Consider the following 21,253-nt stretch of genomic DNA (forward strand, 5'->3'; position numbering starts at 1 on the left):
TGTCCGCTCCTTCCGTGGGGAAAGCAGAAACTTGCATTGGAGGAGCGAGTTCCACGTATGCCTGGTGGCCCGAAGAGAGGTCGTGGGACCAGCTGAGGCTCCGAGAGAGGCTGTAGGAACGTAGGAGCTGACACAGGACGCCCGGGGCAGGAGAGACGTTAGGATTCACGTTAGGAGAGACGGGGTCTTCCTCAGACCCTCTGTGCGTCTCCTTTTCAGGACGCGTGGCTGTCCCAGAATGACGCGTGGTTGCAGCTTCACCCAAAGCATACTTAACCGGACAGCAGTTCTTCAAGTTCCTCCATGAAAAAATGAGAATTTTATGGGGGGGGGGGGAAGAGATTAATGGTCCCCCATTTGACACGCAGAAAGCAAAATCTTTAGTAAATGGCTCTAAGAAAGCTTTGACTCCGTGTGGCAGATCCGGAGCAGCCCAGATTCCGTTTCCGCCGTCATTCTCAGGTAGACGAGGGTGACTGAGTTCACCACCGTAGTGTGCTTTGTTAAACTATGCACCTTCCCAGCTTCCCTTGAAGCTGCAGCGAGCCGTGGGATCTCGTTCTAGCCGATGAGCCTGAGTAGGACCCTCCTGGAGATTTGGGGGAACGTTTTAGCTTTCAGCCGGAAGCATCTTTCCTCCCTTCCTGCCTCTTTCCGTCCCTCCCTCCCTCTTCTCTTATTCGAGTCTAGAACACACATATTGGGGAAACCATCTTGCAGATAGGAGGCAGTAAGCATGAAGACTGAGGGTACAAGCTGCAGACGAGAGGGGAGGGAAACAGCCCGGGATGCTGGAGAGAATATGGAGTCTCTTCAGCTTTGGTCACAGGCAGCCAAACCCCAGCGTAATTAATATGATTAGCCCAGTGTTGCCCAAACTTACATGGACACAGAAACTCTTTTTTGCCTTTCGTTTCTGTGCGAGGGCTTTCTCTAGTTGCGGCAAGCGGGGGCCACTCTTCATCGCGGTGCGCGGGCCTCTCACTATCGCGGCCTCTCCTGTTGCGGAGCACAGGCTCCAGACGCGCAGGCTCAGTAGTTGTGGCTCACGGGCCCAGTTGCTCCGCGGCATGTGGGATCTTCCCAGACCAGGGCTCGAACCCGTGTCCCCTGCATTAGCAGGCAGATTCTCAACCACTGCGCCACCAGGGAAGCCCCAGGGGTGAGTTTTAATGGAATGTTACCATAATTGAAAATAACTCAAAAGAACGAAACTCAGCAATACTGGAAGCATTACGTCACACGTGTATTAGTCACCTTTATCTTCAGAACACAAATATTTTAAATGTTAGGTCCCACTCTGAAATTTATAATCTAGTTTTTATTACTGATTTGCATTTCTTGGACAGGAGTTAAAATTTAAAACATCTTCCATGAACGAAATATACCTCCCAGCTGCTTGCTACCCCTCGTATCTTCCACGCACGGTGATTCAAAATAAGCACCAGCTGTTTACGATTAATATTTTACAAGTTCTGGTGGTGTGTAAGCCTGGGAGCCAGGGGTGTAGTTGCGGAGAAGAAAATTAGACTGGGGCTGAAGGGCTGCTCTGGAGCTGTGCTGTCCAAGAGGGCAGCCCCGGGCCACATGCAGCTACTGAACCCGTGAAATGTGGCTAGCCTGAATTGAGATGCGCTGTAAGAATATTTCAAAGACTTGGTGTGAGAAGAAGAGTGTAAAATGTCCCTTAATAATTTATATATTAATTACAAGCTGAAATGATAATATTTTTGATGTATTGGATCGGTTACATGTATTATTAAAATTAATTTCATCTGTTTCTTATTTTTCTAATGGCACTGTGAGAAGATTTTCAGTTACAAATATGGCTGGCGTCTGAGGCTAGCATTATATTTCTATTAGATGTTGTGTTCTAGACACTCTTTTTCCATTACTATATTGTGACCCTTTGGGGGAATGTTGGGGCCTCAGTTTCCCCACCTATAGAATGAGGTGACTGGCACGTGTCGCTCCCAGTTTTAGATCTATGAATTATAAAAGCTGTGTGTTCCTCTTTCCGTTTTTTGTCTCTTAAGTAAGAGAGTCATTTGGATGTTTTCCTGGGAAGAACGCTGAGCTTAGCGTCAGAAAGCTTGCTTTGAGATCTGTTTCTTCCACTCCCTGGCCAAGTGGCTGGCCACTGATTTTTTAGTATCAGTCTCACGTGGGAGGAACCCATATTTGAAATGGTTTAAAGAAAGTCTTACCCAAATGTCAAGCTGACTCAGTAGATATGTGGTTGTCTTGAAAGTGAGGGTGTTTATTGACAGAGAAAACAACATATAGGAAAAAGTATTTTAAATAATGGAGGAACACCTTCCCAGCAGCTTGCAGGGCGCAGCCTAAAGTACAGAAGTACATAAAATGCCTTCCACAGGGGCCCCATGTTAGTTAGTTTCAGTCATTCTGCTGAAGGCCAAGCAATTAGCACTTAGGTTCCCAGCAGGAAGGGAATCTCAGTAAGAAAACAAATATATGCCAGGTGCTGTTCACAAACTGGAAATACAGTTGCAAATGAAAAAAATCAGGTCTGGCTTCTTCCCCTCATGGTGCTTATTTTTCTGCAACCCCAGAAGGTCCAGCACAGATCTGTGCAATAGCAGTTAGGAACAAAAGCAGCTCGCACAGTAGACATGCAGGTGTTGACGTTTCCATACGTGACAGAAAGTTCCTCTCTGTTAAAGTTGTAACCTTTGAGAGATTACGTGTAAAATGTCTAAGAATTTCTGCAATGAGTTTGTCTCCTGTGATACAAGTAAGTGACCAGTCAGGGTTGGTCAAGTATAGGATGAATAAGAAGACAAAACAGGTCAGAAGACAACAGATACCTAGGGTGATGCTAGAAGCCAAATGAGAGGAAAGTCTGCGTATCTGAAGCTCAGGAGCACATGTGGGACAGGGGACCGTTTCCCGAACTTCCACTTTAGAGTAGTGGGTTTTCAGACCTTGGGTTGCGGTGTGCCCAGGGTCCAAACTTAAAGGTTCAGCTCAGGCCAACAGGTCACACTAGAAGCCACTCTGTAGGTTTAACTGGGTATCCTTCCTAAAATTCTTTATGCACCTCTACTTTAACTGTTATTAAACTATATGCAATTCATACAGTGTCACAATCCATGTCACTCAAGGAATCACTATCGTGTGTTTATAAAGAATCAAGATAAAATACTATTGTCAGATATTTTACAGAATTCTATCTCGTGGAGTAGATGTCATCAGACATGTGCAGTGACCTGGTCACTAGGGAGTAGAATGGTGCCCAGGCAGGCTCTTTCCCTGTTTCATTATTCATTTATTCACTATGTATGTAATGTGTGCTTACGTTATGGGTTGAATTGTGTCTCCCTAAAGGTCATATGTTGAAATCCGAACCCCCAGGACAGCAGAATGTGACCTTATTTGGAAATAGTCTATTTCAGAAGTAATTAGTTAAGTTAGGATGAGGCCATACTGTAGTTTGGGGCAGGGGAGGGGACTAATTCAGTATGACTGATGTCCTTTTAAAAAGGGAAGTTTGGAGACACAGGTAGAGAGAACTCCTTGCGAAGATTGGAGTTCTGCTGCCACAAGCCAGAGAACTACCAGGTGCTAGGAGAGAGGCCTGGAACGGACCCTTCCCAAGTACCTGCAGAAGGAGCTTGGCCCTGCCAGCACCTTGATCTCAGACCTCCAGTCTCCAGAACTGCAACACCATACACTTCTGTTGTTTAAGCCCCCCGGTCAGTGATATTCTGTGCAGTGGCCCTAGCAAACTAAAACAGCCTGCTAACTGCCAGCTCCTACTCTAATTGCTCAACAAGACCCATTAGGTCTTGCCCTCACAGAGTTTAGGTACTGGAGGGCTGAGATAGAAGTGAATAAGATGATTTCAGACAGTGATCAGGGACAGCCCTTGTACACAGTGCATTGTGGATTCTTCTTTATATTTCTGATCACAAGACAGTGAACATGTAAAGACTTAAATCAAACTTGAATAAGTACGGTGCTACTATGCATTCCATTCTGGAAATGAGTGGCCAGTTGGCATTCAGAATCTCCCATTCTAGAACCTCATACTTACAATTCAATCTCACTTCCATTTTTCTTCCTCAGTGCACATTGTCACTCACTATTCAGTATGATGCCTTTTAATCAGCATTTTTTCTCCTGTATTTCTTCTGTGTAATATAAATTTATATCTTTACAGTACAAGTCTGTAAAACCTCACCTAACATATGGTCAGGTTACCTAGGCAGGTTTAGAAAAATAATTATTTTCATTGTATATCACTGGGCATTTTTTTAAACATTAATAGAGGATTAGAAAATCATATGAATGAGAGAGAAGAGTAGAAAGTTGTGATGATTTAAGGGCCACTGTGCTGGCAACTTCCATGGGAATGTACTCAAGAGTGTGGTGTATGGGTTTATGAATGGATAAAGGAATATTGTCGTGAAGGTAGAGAAGCAAGCTGCCTGGGTGGAGGTGCTCATGAAGCTTTTCATGGGTTAATCTGAATACATAAATTTAAATGTGTAATAAAATGTCCTACTGAATAAAAATCAATAAGGCCATTGACAGTACACATTTTACCATTGCCTCAAAAATTCTTGACCAGAAAAAAAAAGTTTTATGTGCGTATATTGATAAATAGATAGCAGATGAATGGATGGATGGATAGATAAATAGATAGCTGTCTGTAGATAATTGTATCCCGGAAATAAGATGGAGAAGCTTTCTGGATTACCTAGTTTCTCATGCTGTCCTCCTCAAGTCCTGAAGTGCCCCGCCTCTCTAGTGGGACCTTTGCCATTTTATCAGGACAAGTCTTCGTTGTGCAGAGCTATGCCAGCACTGCAGGTGTTTGGCGTCCGTAGACTCCATCCAGTGAACCTACCAAACCTCAGTCACGGGGATGAGGAAACCCCTCCCTGCACACTTCTTTTTTTTTTTTTTTTTTTAATTTATATTTATTTTTGGCTGTGTTGGGTCTTCGTTTCTGTGCAAGGGCTTTCTCCAGTTGCGGGGAACGGGGGCCACTCCTCATCGCGGTGCGCGGGCCTCTCACCGTCGCGGCCTCTCCCGTTGCGGGGCACAGGCTCCAGACGCGCAGGCTCAGTAGTTGTGGCTCACGGGCCCAGTCGCTCCGCGGCATGTGGGATCTTCCCAGACCAGGGCTTGAACCCGTGTGCCCTGCATTGGCAGGCAGATTCTTAACCACTGCGCCACCAGGGAAGCCCCTCCCTGCACACTTCCGAGTGCCAGTCTTGATCAGAGGTTGCCACCAGGCCAAACTAAATCCCACCAACAGGTTTTCCAACCTGCCCAGTGCTTCCCCACTCTTGTGTTTCAGGGAAATCTCGATTAGGTGGCAACATGTAAAACTTCATTGTTTTCCCATCAACCATCCGAGTCCCTGGCCCTCTTGAGAAACTGAGTATCTGGTAGCAACGGGGCCCATATTTACATGTGGCCACTGTGTGCCAGCTGCCAGCTCTCCTCCACTGCGGCCGGCTTGCCTCCCTCTTGAAGGCATCTGTATGGCCCCAAAGGCACCTAGTCTACACCCTGATTCCCACATTCTGCCTTCATCTGCTCCCCCGCCTTCCCGGAAAGCATCATTTTATTTTTACCAAAGTATAGTTGATTTACAATATTGTGTTAGTCTCAGGTGTACAGCATAGTGATTCAGTATTTTGCAGATTATACGCCATTATAGATTATTACAAGATAATGGGTATAATTCCCTGTGCTATACAGTATATTCTTGTTGCTTATCTGTTTAATATGTAGTAGTTTGTATCTGTTAATCCCATACACCTAATTTGTTCCTCTCCCCTTCCCTCTCCCCACTGGTAACCACAAGTTTGTTTTCTGTATTTGTGAGTCTGTTTCTGTTTTGCATATACATTCATTTGTGTTATTTTTTTAGATTCCACATATAAGTGATGTCATACGGTATTTGTCGTTCTCTGTCTGACTTATTTCACTAAGCATAATATTCTCTAGGTCCATCCACGTTGTTGCAAATGGCAGCATTTCATTCTTTTTATGGCTGAGTAATATTCCATTGTATGCGTATGCCGCATCTTCTTAATCCAGTCATCTGTTGATGAGCACTTGGGTTGTTCCATGTCTTGGCTGTTGTAAATAATGCTGCAGTGAACATTGGGGTGCATGCATCTTTCCAACTTAGAGTTTTCATCTTTTCCAGATATACAGCCAGAAGTGGGATTGCTGGATCATATGATAACTCTATTTTTAGGTTTTTGAGCAACCTCCATACTGTTTTCCATAATGGCTGCACCAATTGACATTCCTACCAACAGTGTACAAGGGTTCCCCTTTCTCCACACTCTCTCCAGCATTTATTTATTTATTTATTTTTTAATTTTTATTTTATTTATTTATTTATGGCTGTGTTGGGTCTTCGTTTCTGTGCGAGGGCTTTCTCTAGTTGTGGCAAGTGGGGCCACTCTTCATCGCGGTGCGCGGGCCTCTCACTATCGCGGCCTCTCTTGTTGCGGAGCACAGGCTCCAGACGCGCAGGCTCAGCAATTGCGGCTCATGGGCCCAGTTGCCCCGCGGCATGTGGGATCCTCCCAGACCAGGGCACGAACCCATGTCCCCTGCATTGGCAGGCAGACTCTCAACCACTGCGCCACCAGGGAAGCCCTCCAGCATTTATTGTTTGTAGACTTTTAGACGATAACCACTTGACAGGTGTGAGGTGATACCTCACTGTGGTTTTGCTTTGCATTTCTCTAATAATTAGCGATGCTGAGCACCAGATTCTGCCTTTATAGCTGCAGTTGACCTGGGCCCCCAGAGATCCCATGGACTGCTCTGGGGTGAAGCCTGAGCAGTGGGGCTTGTAAAGCTCCCTGGGGGACTGGAAAGTGCAGCCGAGGCTGAGAGCCCTGCCCTGAAGCCTTGGTTCTCAGAGTCTGCTCCGTGGATCTGGTTACTCCGAGCGTCAGCATCACCCAGGGGCCTGTTTGGAAATGCAGAGCCACAGGTCCCACCCCGTATCAGAACTTACTTCGTAAATCTGTAAGCACGTTTAAACGTCACTGACTAAGCCCTTTCTCCTCTCTTTGGTATAGTGGTTATTCCAGGGCCTTCAAATACCGCCTCTACACAGATGACTCCCAGATGAATCTTCCCTGATACTTTATAACACTGTGTCTGTACTAGGATGATATAAAACCACTGGGGCTTCCTGCTGGTTCTGACTTGGAGAGCTGTGCTTGTAATTTGGAGTCTGCAAGTTTTCTCTGACTCCCGGATTCACTGGAAATGGGACTTGCAGGTTGCTGCTGTTTTTCTTGTAGCTTTGCATGTTTTCTAGGAGGAGACAGTTCAGAACTGAGGAGACAGTTCAGAACTAAGCCGCCACCGTGTGCCTATCAGAGGCAGAAATCACTTTCTTGGACTTAATTTAAAAATTATGTATGATTTATTCCTTCTGTTTTTTTGTTTTTATTTCTCTTTATGGAACTCCTGTTATTTAGCTATTGGGCCCCTGGAGTAGTCCTCTGATTTTTTATCCTTTCTCTCCTTGTCTTTTTGCTCTACTTTCTGGTAGATTTCCTTAATCTCACTCTTAGCCGTTAGCTCTTTCTGCTCTTACCCATTTCCCCTTGGCACATGCGTTTTCATGTCTGCCAGGCTGTCTTCCAATTGCTGACACCTACAACTCTTGGCTTGGGGACTTTCTGTGGCAACAAACTCCACTGTGCTCTTGTGAGCAGCAAACCAAAAATGCCGAGGAATTACTCTGCCTTGGGAGCAGCCTTCAGCGAATGGCTGATTGGCTTTTTTCACTCAGCATATTTCCCTGGAGATACATCCAAGTTGTTGCGTGGGTCCATAGCCTATTCCTTTTCATTGCCTAGTAGTAGTTCATAGTATGGTTGTACCACAGTTGCTTTAACCATTCACCTGTTGAGGACACTGGGAGCTGTTTCCAGTTTGGGGCAATTACAGATAAAGCAGCTATGAACATTCGTATATGGATCTTTGTGTGAACATAAATTTCAATTCTCTGGGACCAAAGCCCAAGAGGGCAATTGCTGGATTATACAGTATTTGTGTGTGTCACGGTGCCAGCTTTTTGACATACCATCAGTGCTGACCTAGAGGGGTTTGGACTTTACTTAACAGCAGTGGAAAGTGTTCACAAACTTTTGGGCAGATAGGATGCTATCACAGTATTGCTATATGAAAAGTAATAATCTCATGCAGTGTGGAGGCTAAACTGGTCATGAAGAGTCTGAGCCACCACTATAAATATAAATAAAAGGATGAAGGGCATGAACCAGAAGAGAGTCAACAGGAATGGACAAGAGAAACAGATCCAAGGGGCAAAGTTCTTTGGAATCTTACAGAGTTAATTCCACAGCTGGAAAAGGATACCCTTGTAAAATATGACCCATGGACTTTAACTCCCAGAGGATATTTGAGGAGAAATAAAAGCAAAGCAAAGCAGAAAGGAAACTAGTTGTGCTTAAATTTATTTTCAATTAGTGTGTCCATATAACAGTAAAAACATTTCCTATAAAAAAACACTCTGGTTTAAATAATAGCTGAGGGGAAAATCTCCACCTCATTTTTTTCCTGTCTGCAGCCTCTGTGTACTGCTTTTAATAAAATAAAACATGATGTGCTTCTGTGGGTAAATTATGATTTTCCCCTAATATATTCTAATTCAGACTATTTTCAGAGAGCTTGATCTGAAAATTGCTCCCATATCTATAAAAAGCACATGTATTTTGAGAAATAAAAGATGAGAAACAAGAAGGAAAAAGATACTTTAAAAAAAAAAAAATGCTTCAGCCTGTCTAGTTACAACTTGAGCCAAGAATTTGATGTCCTGAGAAAATAGTTCTCTCCAACAGTTTTAGAAAAGGAAGAACCCAGATAAAAATAAGCCTCTAGCAAGTGGAGCCTGGAGAAGAATCCATCCCCCCAAAAAATCTAATTAAAAATATGTATTATCTCACTTGCACATGTTATTTTTGGTACCTTAAAGACAAATTACTATTAAACCTTCTCAAAGAATTGTCCCATGTTTCTCATAGCTCCCTATCTCTTTGTGGTTTCTTATTACAGAGGTAAAATTGAGGGTGAGGGTTGGCAGTTTGCTTTGTCTTGTTTCTGGTAAAGTTGTTTTTCATGACAAATTCTTAGAGGTAGAGAGCAAACCCACCATTCCATTTTTCAAATTTAGCTGTGAGGCCAGTTTCAATAAAGCAGAAAAACCAAGCCAGACAGGCAATGAAACAGAAAACCTGCAAAGGTGCATTTGCACTCAATGCTGATGAGCTGGAGGGTTATAGCACCACTGTTGAAATTTGGTCATACACAACAACCACGAGCAGCCCCAGTCAAAGAGACTACGGACTCCCAAAGCTGGGTATCACTTTCTCCATATTAATCTCTTTCTGCAGTTGCCTCTTTCTCCAGCCTGTGCCTGTGTTCTACTACACAGGGAACATAGGGTTCCTGTTCCAAGGCTGTCTTTAATGAGGCGTTAGGCCGTGCCTCATGTCGTGGGGCCACCCCCAGAACTCTGAAGCTGCTTCTCATGAGGATGTATCAGGTGCATCTCAGAGGCTCTGGAGCAGGCAGTTGGGCTTTTTCTACCACGTTTACAGACATCAGCGTGCTCCTTCCAAGGCTTCCAGTGGTGGAGAGGTTTTATGGAATGAGGCATACATCCGGAGTTTTTTAGATTGCAGATCCCAAATTTCCCAGATTCTCTTCCATGTGAATAAGTTCATTATTGAACCATAGCACATACACGTTTTCTGTATCTAATTACCTCTTTCCTTGAATTACCATTATAGGTGCTAAACTCCTAAGGCATGTATAACTTCTAGCCAAGCAAAGGAGAAAAGGCATAATTCCAAGCTTAAGAATGATTGCAGGGCTTCCCTAGTGGTGCAGTAGTTAAGAATCTGCCTGCCAATGCAGGGGACACGGGTTCGAGCCCTGGTCTGGGAAGATCCCACATGCCTCAGAGCAACTAAGCCCATACGCTGCAACTACTGAGCCTGTGCTCTAGAGCTGGAGCTCCGCAACGAGAGAAGCCACAGCAATGAGAAGCCCGTGGGCACCGCAACGAAGAGTAGCCCCTGCTTGCCTGAAGACCCAATGCAACCAAAAATAAATAAATAAAATAAATAAATGTATTAAAAAAATGCATCTTTAAAAAAAAAAAAGAATGATTGCATACACAACAGCTTTTAAATCTTTTATCCCTTTAAGAAGGAAGTGCCTTTAAAACCACTCTTTTGTTCAAAAGCACATCACATTCACGGTTCCCGAACTTGCTGTGTTTGAGTTCTTTTTTTTAAACCTTAAATTATTTTACTCTTTTTAAGTAGATCATGTCCAGTAGTTTATGGGGAAATTGGTATTTTACCAAGCATGTTCTCAAATGTTGATAAAAACATGTGATGGCAGCATATGCTCCATGGTAGCCAGCCTCCAAGGTGGCCCCCAGTGATGCTCACCAACTGAATTCATGCCCTTCCCACATTGAACCAGGACTGGCCCTGCATGACCCACAGGCCAGAGCAGAAATGATGGTGTGTGATTTCCAAGGCTAAGCCACAAAAGGCGTCGAAGCTCTCACCTTGGTCTTCTGGATCACCCACTCTGCACAGTGCCATCTGCCGTGCTGTGAGGGTACTCAAGCAGCATGTAGAGAGGCCACATAGACAGGGACTGACCTGCCAATCAAGGGAGGGAGCTACCTTGGAAGCAGATCCCCAGCCCCAGTCAGACTTTCAAGATCATTGCAGCCCTGATCAAAAACTGACTGCAACCTCATGAGAGAACCAGAGCCAGGATCACCCAGCTCTGTTACTCTCAAATTCCTGATGCTTAGAAACCTGGAGAGAGAAGGAATTATTACCGTTGTTTTAAGCCACTGCATTTTGAGGGTGATCTGTTACACAGCCGTAGTAGTTGGAACACACACATATATACATACCAAACACAGATTACCCAGAAAAGGATTCGACTCCAACAGGAAAAGTTTTTTCCAAAGTGTCGGCCCTTCCAGCAGAGTATTCAGTGAAGCAGATAAAATAATTTTTTTTACTGATGGTCTTTAAAGTATCAAAAATCAAACATGGGGATACTTTGCATATCAATTAAATTTTTTCTTCTTAGAACCACTGTACCTCCTCCTACAGAGTTCCTTTTTCTGATTATATTCTGGTAAAGAGAGCAGAAATGGTCTGTATGCCTCTCCAGAGTTTTCCATAACTGGCTAGGTATGGTTGCCAGCAACCCATGTGAGTTTTGAAATGTGATATGTAATTGAACTGACAAAAAATATTAATCAAATTGATACTGTGTAGAGCGTGATTTAGATTTTTTTCCACGAAAGAAAGTTTAGTAACTTAATTGAGTTGGAGGGAAAATATTGAGATAAAATTTTAAATACTCTGTCAAATATTTGCATTGAAGAAGGGTTAAAGTCATGTTTTTCCTTTACTCTGTGCATGTAAAGGACTGAATATTTTAAAAGCTACATTACAAATAAAACTATCCTGGATATGCCAAGCCCTCTGGATTTTTAAGAAACAAATTAATTTTCTGTACACAAAGACAGTCCTGTGAGCCAGACTTGCTGTATTTTGCTACATATTTCCAATCTTGCTACATCTATGCCAAGATGAAATTCTTATCACGTTACTAATGTCTCTTTTAGCCAAATGTATCAAATTGTATTCATGGAACCAAGTGTATGAGAGCTCACAGACAAGTGGAATAACTCAGTTCATGAACTATATGAGCAAATCCAGTATTCAGAAGGCCGCTAAAGAGAACACAGCCTGTCACACGCAATAAAATTTAGAACAAAAATTAAGAAGGTTCTCTCACTGCAGCAGGGAGTTTCCCAACCACAGAAAACTGCCTTCTGTATTCTGGGTAATTACCCCACATATAAAATATTTAATAGTCCTTTCTTCAGCCAGCCATTTTTCTACCCGCAGATGCCACCTTCTCATCCCAAAGTCCACTCTCGAATTTCACAAGGGAATAGGCTATTAAAAATAAGGAAGAACATTTAGTCAGTGACTATCCTGCTTTCTTGTGGTTTGGGATTTTATTTTTATCCTTTATATCAGGGAAAAGAAATAGCGCAGATGGGCTTTTTTGTTTGTTTGATGTTTATTCAGTGAGCGCTTTCCCTGAGCAGAGAGCTGATCTAAGCCTTCAACAACTGTTAGTCATTTAATCCCCAATAACCATTGCGGGTTATCCTCTTTCACAATGAGGGCACCGAGGCTCCGAGAGAATAAGGAATTCTGCCCAGCTCATGTGACTAGTCCAAGGAAGGACAAGAATTTGAACCTGTGAAGTCTAACATAACACCATAGTCTACACTTGCAACCTGTACTATATCCCTGGTCACTTTAATCACTAAATTCAGTCCCCAGAGCCATCTGTTCTCAGTGGCTTTAAAACAAGCCATTTTATCATCTATCCCATGGGTCATAGCATAGTAGAATTCCCAGGAAACCGGGGAGTGTCCTGTACAGGAGTTTTCTACCTTATACACAGTCCCTCAGACATTGCAGAAACCTAACAGACGTGGCGGTGGCACTGCTACACGTGATTAATGTACAAAAAAATACAGCAAAAGGGGTTTTTCCTGATTTATGAGACTGTAATTGAAAACCCAAGTACTTGTCTAATTCATTTACAGAAGCGATTCTAAAAGCAGAGTGCCTCTTAAGGAAATGCTTGTAGCCAAGGATTAGGATTTTGGGATTGGAGTCAAATCAAGCAGCATCAAGACAGAGTTAATTGTTCGAGTCCTGGGTAGTCCAGCATTATGTATAACATTGTACATGTTCCTGATCAGTTTTAAGGTGAGAAATACACAGTGGGCAACTCAAAATCAGAATCAATTTCTAAAACAAGTTAAACTATGGAAATTGATAGCAAGTATGTAACTAGGGAAAACTTAGCAAATTGTACATTGGAAAGTGAGTTTACCTTGCTAATGGCAAGCTGTCTGCTGGAAACGCACGTAGGTGTGGAAGGGTAGACAATAAGTTCAATTCCTTTGTGCTAGGGGCTCAGCAATCCATTACTAGGAAGATTTATAAAAACTCACCCTACAGAGAAAAGAATTAGAATGAATGTGAGGAGTTAAGGTAAGGGATTGCTGAGGAGCTGTCAGATTATCAGAACGTCGTGTAGGTGAAGGTGCCTGAGTGTGATCAAAACACCTAAGCAGGGCTTCCCTGGTGGCGCAGTGGTTGAGAATCTGCCTGCCGATGCAGGGGACACGGGTTCGAGCCCTGGCCCGGGAAGATCCCACATGCCACGGAGCGACTAGGCCCGTGAGCCACAACTGCTGAGCCTGCGCGTCCGGAGCCTGTGCTCTGCAACAAGAGAGGCCGCGATAGTGAGAGGCCCGCGCACCGCGATGAAGAGTGGCCCCCGCTCGCCGCAACTAGAGAAAGCCCTCGCACAGAAACGAAGACCCAACGCAGCCATAAATAAATAAATAAATAAAATTTTAAAAAATTTTAAAAAAAAAAAAATTAAAAAAAAAAAAAAAAAAACACCTAAGCATAAAACAGGTGAATTCTGTAACTGCTTGCCAGAGTAAAAGCACCTTAGGAGAGTGACAGTAATAACGGTGATAATATTAATAAAAAATATCATCTTCAGTTTATGTACATTCCTTGAAAAAAATTACTTCCTGAGAAATCATCACTGGATAACATTTAACTATCATATAGCGCTGCAGTTGTTTATTGACCTCTCTGGGTTGGGGTTTTTGTTTTGTTGTTTTTTTTTTCCCTAAGATATCCATCCAGTATCTGAAAATTTAATTTAGAATCTTTAAAAAAAAACATTGATGCAGTTATCTCATTTTTAAAATGATGAATCTCAAAGTTAGACAAGTTGACTAAATTACCTGAGGTCCTACTTTTATTTTTTTCCTGTCTTTGTTTATTTGGCAAATGCAGTGTAAGCCAGCAATCATGCTATGCAGTGGTCATGCTGACCCTGGACACCCTGCATCGATGGCAAAGCTAGTAATATTAGATCCAGATCTTCTGACTTCTACTCAAAGATACACAGAAGAAACATCAAAGTACCTGTGTCCACTAGGGTAAACAGTCTGTCAGTGGAGACTGTCTTAATACTTGATAGCAGTGTCTACAGCCTAAGCTCCATCCCCACAGCTGTCATTACAGAAACCTAAAGGAATCTGATAGGCATGGGGAAGTCCAATAATTTCAGAAATGCTTAACAGTGAGTTCTGGAAAAATAAAAGATGTGCCTCATTTTCTTCAAACTGATAGCACTTGGCATAGAAGAGTCAATTATTAAGACTAGGGCACGTGCTCCATAAAGAATGCTTGAATGAGCCAAGAAAGTTGCGTTAGAAGGTTTCTGTTGCAGTGGTATGTCATTCCTCAGGCACTTTTCTCATTCCTTTTGACACTGATCTTTGGGAAGAAAGGGGGAAAATGAGGCTAATAGAAGAAAGGTTAAAATAGCCAATATTTGGAGAGATCCAGAGCTGTCCAAAAACAGGCAAGTAAGCACTCTTGCTAAAATACAGCCACATTGGCGGAATTACAGATATCAACAGATCAGAAGTCCAAGGCTAGCAGAAGAGGAAGCCCACGCCAAAGCCCTGATCAGAGATGTTGCTGATCTCTGCACGTTAGGGGCTTACAAACCAGAAAAGCTAGACCGACACAGACATGCAGAAAGCAGATGCTAAAGAAAACAACTGGTGTGCTCATCCTGCTCATTCCAGCTGGGATTCAGAACATCACTACTCGTTATCAGTATCCGTACTGAAGACAAAGAAGAAGACACCATAAGAAATGAGGCCCTCCTAGATAGCCCTCGCGACAGTTCAGTAACGCATTGAATCTGTGTAATGCTGTTGCGTTAATATTTGCTCTTCATTGACAGAACTCATTCCTTTATCGGTAGACAGTTGTTTTTTTAGCATCCTTTTTCTGCGTGTCTGTGTTGGTTTAACGCTTTTAGTTTGTAAGCCCCTAATGTGCAGAGATCAGCAACATCTAGGAATGGAAGCAAATGTTGGGAGTAAAGAAAAATAGTAGGTAGATGGGAAAAATAAATTAGACAGCATGGGGATGGGGGGAAAAAAGACAGAAGCTCCTCTAAGCAAAGAAAGGAAATTATAACTAGAAAATTGCATCAAGGAATCCACTCAGAACAGGGATGCAAGGAGCAAAGGAATATTGAGGGGGTCCAACCCATATCAAACTGGAGTTCTAATAGAAGAGAATGGAAATGAAACGGTGAAGAAAACATTCCATAGCCCAGATCATTCCTGAATCATCCTGGATACCCTTCATTGCTCAGCAGGCGCCCTGAACTAAATAAATGGGAACTTTGTAAGTGTGAGGCTCCATGTTTCTCTGCTCTTTCCTGAATGACCAACCTCTACATAACTCCTCAGAATTTGCAAAGCTTTCTTCACGTACGGTATCTCACTTAATCCTCTGAGCAGCCTTGTGGTGTGGGTACCATTAAACTTATTTCTGTGTGAGAAAACTAAAACTCACAGTCCCACAGCTAGAGAAGAGCAGAGCCTGGGTAGGTGCCATGCTTTTAAAACATGACGACAAATTCTTTGATACTTCTCCCTTCAAAAGGTGGAGCCCAGTTCCCCTTCCCTTCAGTGTGTGACTTAACCGATAGATTAAGGGTGAAGTGAAGGTTTGTGAATTTCAAGACTCAGTCATAGGAGACACTGTGGCTGCCATCTTGCTCTCTCTCGGATCCCTCACCCTGGGGAGGTCACCTGCCATGTTGTGAAGACATTCAAGCAGTCCATGGGACAGGGCCACTTGGTGAGGATGAAGCTTTCAACCAAAAGCCAGAGAACAGAGGCCTCCTACCAAAAGCTGTGTGAGTGAGCCGTCTTGAAAGCAGATCCTCAAGCCTCAATTAAGGCTTTGGATGCCTCCTGCCAGGGTTGACATCGTAAGTGCAATCTCATGAGCGACCCTGTGTCAGAACCACCCAGCTAAGTTGCTCCTAAATTCCTGCCCCCAGAAACGACGAGATAATAAACATTTGTTGTTTTAAGCTGCTAGGGAGTCATTTGTTATGCAGCAGCAGATAACTGCTATACCAGGAAATAAATCCAGATGTCTTGACCCCCAAAGCCTGTACCCTTTTATTTCACACCACTGCTTTTTCTGTGACTTTTTGTGCAAAATCAAAATATTTTGTCCCATTTGACTTCCATTTCCCTAACCATCATTTCAGTCTTTGCCAACTGTGTCACATTTTTCAGTGATCATTTAGTTCTTACGTTCTTAAAACACTGGCTTCCCCTTCTATATTTATAAGGGCCGTGAGAACAGGGAATAGATCTGTTTGAGTGACCACTGCGTCCCCAAATTTAAATAAATCCACCAAATTTCGTGTTTGGTCTGTAATGAGTACTCGATAAAAATTTGTGGATGAATGAATGGCCAAAACACATATGATACAACTAGTCTGTCACTGGGACTTTGTTTTCATTTTATGCTGAACCAAAAGGGAATAAATTCTGTACCTAAGAAGGGGGGGGGGCTTCCCTGGTGGCGCAGTGGTTGAGAATCTGCCTGCTAATGCAGGGGACACGGGTTCGAGCCCTGGTCTGGGAAGATCCCACATGCTGCGGAGCAACTAGGCCCGTGAGCCACAACTACTGAGCCTGCGCGTCTGGAGCCTGTGCTCTGCAACAGGAGAGGCCGCCCCAGTGAGAGTCCCGTGCACCGCGATGAAGAGTGGCCCCCACTCCCGCAACTAGAGAAAGCCTTTGCACAGAAACGAAGACCCAACACAGCCAAAAATAAAAACATAAATAAATAAATAAATAAATTTTAAAAAAAAGAAGAAGGAGCAGGGGATTCTGTTGGAGTTACAATTTTATTGACTCAAGCTCCGCAGAAGAAATTTGTTTTAGTCTGATAAAGAAAATACCTGGAAAAGCAGAATATATTACTGTTTTTCAACAACATGCAAAAATCCCCAGGGCATGCAAAAATAATGTTTTCCTAATCAAAAGGGTCTTGTTTGATCCTTTTGCTTCCCGTCCCAGACCGACTGGAGGTTTTGGGCAGCAGGCCCTCAGACAGGAGTGGCCCAGCCTGCCGCTGACCTCAGCTGCAGAGGAGGCCTAGATTACAGACAGCATTTTTCTGGGCAAGTTATTTGTTCGCACATGAACCGTAAATCAACATGTAGTACTAACTCACGATGGCTTTTGACTTTGTGGGAAATGCCTAACCACCCAGATTTTATTTCACAGCCAGGGAAAAAATAAATAATGTGTGAGAGAAACAAAATGCAGGAAACGTCTATGAGACACGACTGAAAGTTTTAAAAACCCAGGAACAAATAATGTTGCTACAGCAATGCAGCTTTGATCAAAGACCAGACATTTTTATAGCAACCACCAAAATGGGATGTGATAGCACGTGTACAGGTTCAATCCAGTCCTCACTCCGTGCTTCAGCATTTTATCGTCTCATCCAGCGCCCACCAGGACTCTCAGCTGTGACGGAGGCGTTGTGTGCTAACACAGTGACCACACGCCAGTGTGGATACCGAGCACTGGAAATGGGGCGCGTGTGACAGAGAATTGAGTCTTCCATTTAATTCCATTTTAATTATTGATTTGTTGGTAGTGACTATATTAAATTTAGTAATTTTAAATGTACATGTCCACAAGTGGCTGGAAGCTCTGGTGCTGGCAGCATTGCTCCAGAGCCATTTCCCATAGGGTCTTGAGCTGGGGGCACTCTCAAGCTACTGGAGTAATTTAGGTTAAGTCAGGCTGAAAATTATTACATTTTGCCAAAGAGAGATAGCAAGAAACTCAAAAACCTCAAGCTGTCTTTAAGACCTGCTAGGGGACTCTGTTGTTGTACTGTTTTCTGGAGTCTCTCATGATCAGCTCCTAATGTGAGACGTGAGACGAGAAGGAGCACAGAAGAAAGCCCACCCCAGGTCTTCACCCGAGTTCCTGCCCATCAGAGAAGGAGGGCTCTGCCCCACAGCAGGGACGCTGCGTTTGGGGTGAAATGGGCAGCAGAGTGAAGTAAAGCTCTGCAGCGTGGAAAGCAGGTCTACTTCGCCAGGGAGTTCTGACTGGAACACAGCAAGCCCTCGGAGGCCCTGAGTGGGATGTCCAGTCACCAGATAGGCTGTGTACCACCGTCTCCTTCTGCTTTGGGAGCAAGTCCAAACCGCGCAGGCTGTCAGGGAAGCCTGCCCACCTGTCCTCCCATCACCTAGCCACCTAGCTTCTCACCGCTCCCCAGCGCATGTGACCATCAGTTCCCGTGCCGAAGCCCCTGTCTAATCCGACTGCCCGGGCTCTCTGTAGGCCTCCCCGACTGCACACCCATCAGACTGCCCAGGTCAAAGCTGGGGAGAAGCTGGAGCCTCGCCCTCTGCTGGTGGGAGTGTGAACTGACATGACCCCTTGGGAAACTGGTCTCTAGGTATCTGCGAAAACCGACCACTCCTACTCCTGGGTAAATACATACAGAAACTGGGACATGTTTTCACCAAAAGACGTGCGCTTTAATATCTAAAGCAGCTTTGTTGAAAGGTCCCTAAAACTGGAAGCACCACAAATCCCAACAACGACCGAATGGATCAGTGGGGTGTATTTATACGACAGAACGCTACACAGGAAGAAAACAAACTGTCTTGAAAGCACATGCAGCAACAGCAGCACATCTGACATCACGAGGCCTCCACACACAAAATAGCATCCCTCTTTCCTGTCTGATAGATGCTTCCTGCCTTTTGCTGATATCATTCAATGTATAGAAAGTACAGAAATGAGCACAATTAATCCATACTGTTCAAAGAAGTGGGGGTGGGTAGTGACAGAAGGGGACAGGGACGGGGGGAGTTGCAGGGTGCCCGTAATGTTCTGTTCTTGATCTGTGCGCTGATTAGATGGCTGTACTCCGTTTTAAAAAGTCAGCAAGCTGTACCCTGAAGATACACACGTACAAACAGTTTTCTATAGGTATTCTCCAGTAGTTTTTTAAAAAGCTCTATTCATCCTCAAAAGTGCAGCTCAAAACTTACTACTTCCATAAAGCGTGAAAGTCTTCTACAGTGATCTTTCATTTTCTCATCATTTAAAAAAAAAAAAAGCAAAAAAACTGTGTATTGTTTCAGACACACACGTCTCATCGTATCCATCAGAATTTAAACACTCCAGTTTTTAAACCCCCCTCAGTTTTCGCACAGTAGTGGCCACAAAATACATATTTCATAAACTCTTTTAAATGAAGCACATCTTTTCTGCCATTACTTAAAATTGCTTAAATGGCAAAGACAGGTATTATCTCATACTTTATGTGAATTTTCAAACAGCTGAGTTCAGTTAAGCACACATTTCCTTGCACGTATAAAAATGGAAAACATTGCAACAAAAAAGACTCTGGAATTTTCCATCCATGCAGCTGTTGCTACACAGCGTCTGTGGTGTAACATTCTCTTAATGGCACTCACTCCACAGTCCCACACAAGAGAAATGATTTCATTCCCATGCAGTCCCATCACTGTACTGGGCAAAGGCGTCAGAAATAATCGAGAGAAAGAAAAAGACTCCCCTAAACTGTGATAAGCATGAAAACCGTTACAATGTACTAGATCCAGAATTTGAAGATTCACGCTAAAGCCTGTGTTTGCGAGTTTCCAGATGATGGTTGACTAATTAGTTTGCTTATTCTTTCACTCATGAATTCTGAGAACAGAGGACGAGAAAAGTGTGAATCCATGGGCTAGTCCTAAACTATAGCATTCATTTATGGGAGTCCTCACTGTGACCTAAGGACAGAGTAGGGAAGATTTTCATTGACAAACACTGTCAATTAAGGTGCATCAGTGAGGAACTCCTTCAAGGCGTGTTCCTCACTTCTCCTTTCCTTCCAGCCAAATGATTGCCACAAACAGGATTGGCCTCTCAAAGTGTTCTTCTGTTTGCTTGGTTTCATCAGCCCTGCAGAAAGAAGGGAAAGGAATCCCTGGTTTGCAGAAATGAGAAGAAGACAGGAGACTGAGGATTTCCTTAGCACTGTCACCTGTGCTCTAAATGAACAGTTGCAGATATGACCTCCCCATTCCTACAGCTCCATGGGGAAGTTTGGTGCCATTTGACGTGGCATAGTCTGACATATTTACACGTGTCCAGAGGGAAAGCAGAGTAGAACATCAAGCGTGTGTGTTCCTCGAAAAGACTCTTCTCATACATCCACAGAGCCATGAGGGCTCCATAGGAAAGTCAAGTCCACGAAATCCGAGAACCAGCCCAGCTAACGCTGTTTGGGGTGCTCTGTGTCAGGCTGACCTGTGACTTTTCACTTGGTAGCAGCTATAAAATTCTTTACTCTTGGATTAAAGAACTTCCCAGAAATAATCATATTTATCACCTCTGTTCTAAGGAGTAACTAAAAGCAAAAAATTAGTCACACAGACACTCCCTTCCTCCGTCTCTCTCTCTCTGCACCAGATATTTCCTTTTAAACAAACGCCCAATCTCACTCAGTTTCAAACCTCCTTTCAGCCCAGCAATTCCACTTCTTGTATTTACCCAAGAAAACTGAAAGCATATGTGCACACAAAAACTCACACACGAATGAATGTTCATAGCAGCCCGAATGTCCATCAACTGATACCTGGATAAACAAAATGTGGCATATCCGTCCAATGGAACATTATTCAGCCTTAAAAAGTAATGAGGTACTGATTCATGTCACTGCATGGATGAACCTTCAGAACATTACGCTCAGGGAAATACACCAGACACAAAAGCCACATATTGTAGGATTCCATTTATATGAAATAGTCAGACTAGGCGCATCTCGAGACAGAAAGTATCTTAGGGTTGCCAGGGGCCGGGGGCAGAGGGAAACGGGGAAGTGACTGCTGGTGGAGATGGGGTTTCTTTTGGAGGGTGATGAAAATGTTCTAAGGGGGATAGTGCTGATGGTTGTACAACGTTGTGAGTACAGCTGACCCTTGAACAACACAGGGGTTGGGCTGCCAGACCTCCACACAGTCTGAAACCCTGTGGGACTTTACGGTCATCCCTCTGTATATGTGGTTCAGCGTCCGAGGAGTCAACCAACCGTGGACTTTGTAGTACTGGAGCGCTTATTTATTGAAAAGATTCCGTGTAGAAGTGGACCTGTGCAGTTCAAACCCATGCTGTTCAAGGACCAAC

The 21,253-nt window shown here is 43.7% G+C and overlaps 2 long non-coding RNA genes across 3 annotated transcripts in view; one reads left to right on the top strand and one right to left on the bottom strand.

Moving 5' to 3' along the window:
* LOC309620003 overlaps window positions 1-21,253 on the top strand; it is a 42,226-nt gene that overhangs the window by 300 nt on the left and 20,673 nt on the right. The window lies entirely within an intron of this gene.
* LOC309620020 lies at window positions 6,347-20,764 on the bottom strand. Its single transcript, XR_014239378.1, has 2 exons — window positions 13,578-20,764; window positions 6,347-13,235 (listed from the first exon to the last, which is right to left on the bottom strand). It is a non-coding gene; the product is annotated as an uncharacterized lncRNA (long non-coding RNA).

This window comes from Balaenoptera borealis (genome assembly GCF_965194805.1).
Source record: "Balaenoptera borealis genome assembly, chromosome: X".
NCBI lineage: Eukaryota > Metazoa > Chordata > Mammalia > Artiodactyla > Balaenopteridae > Balaenoptera > Balaenoptera borealis.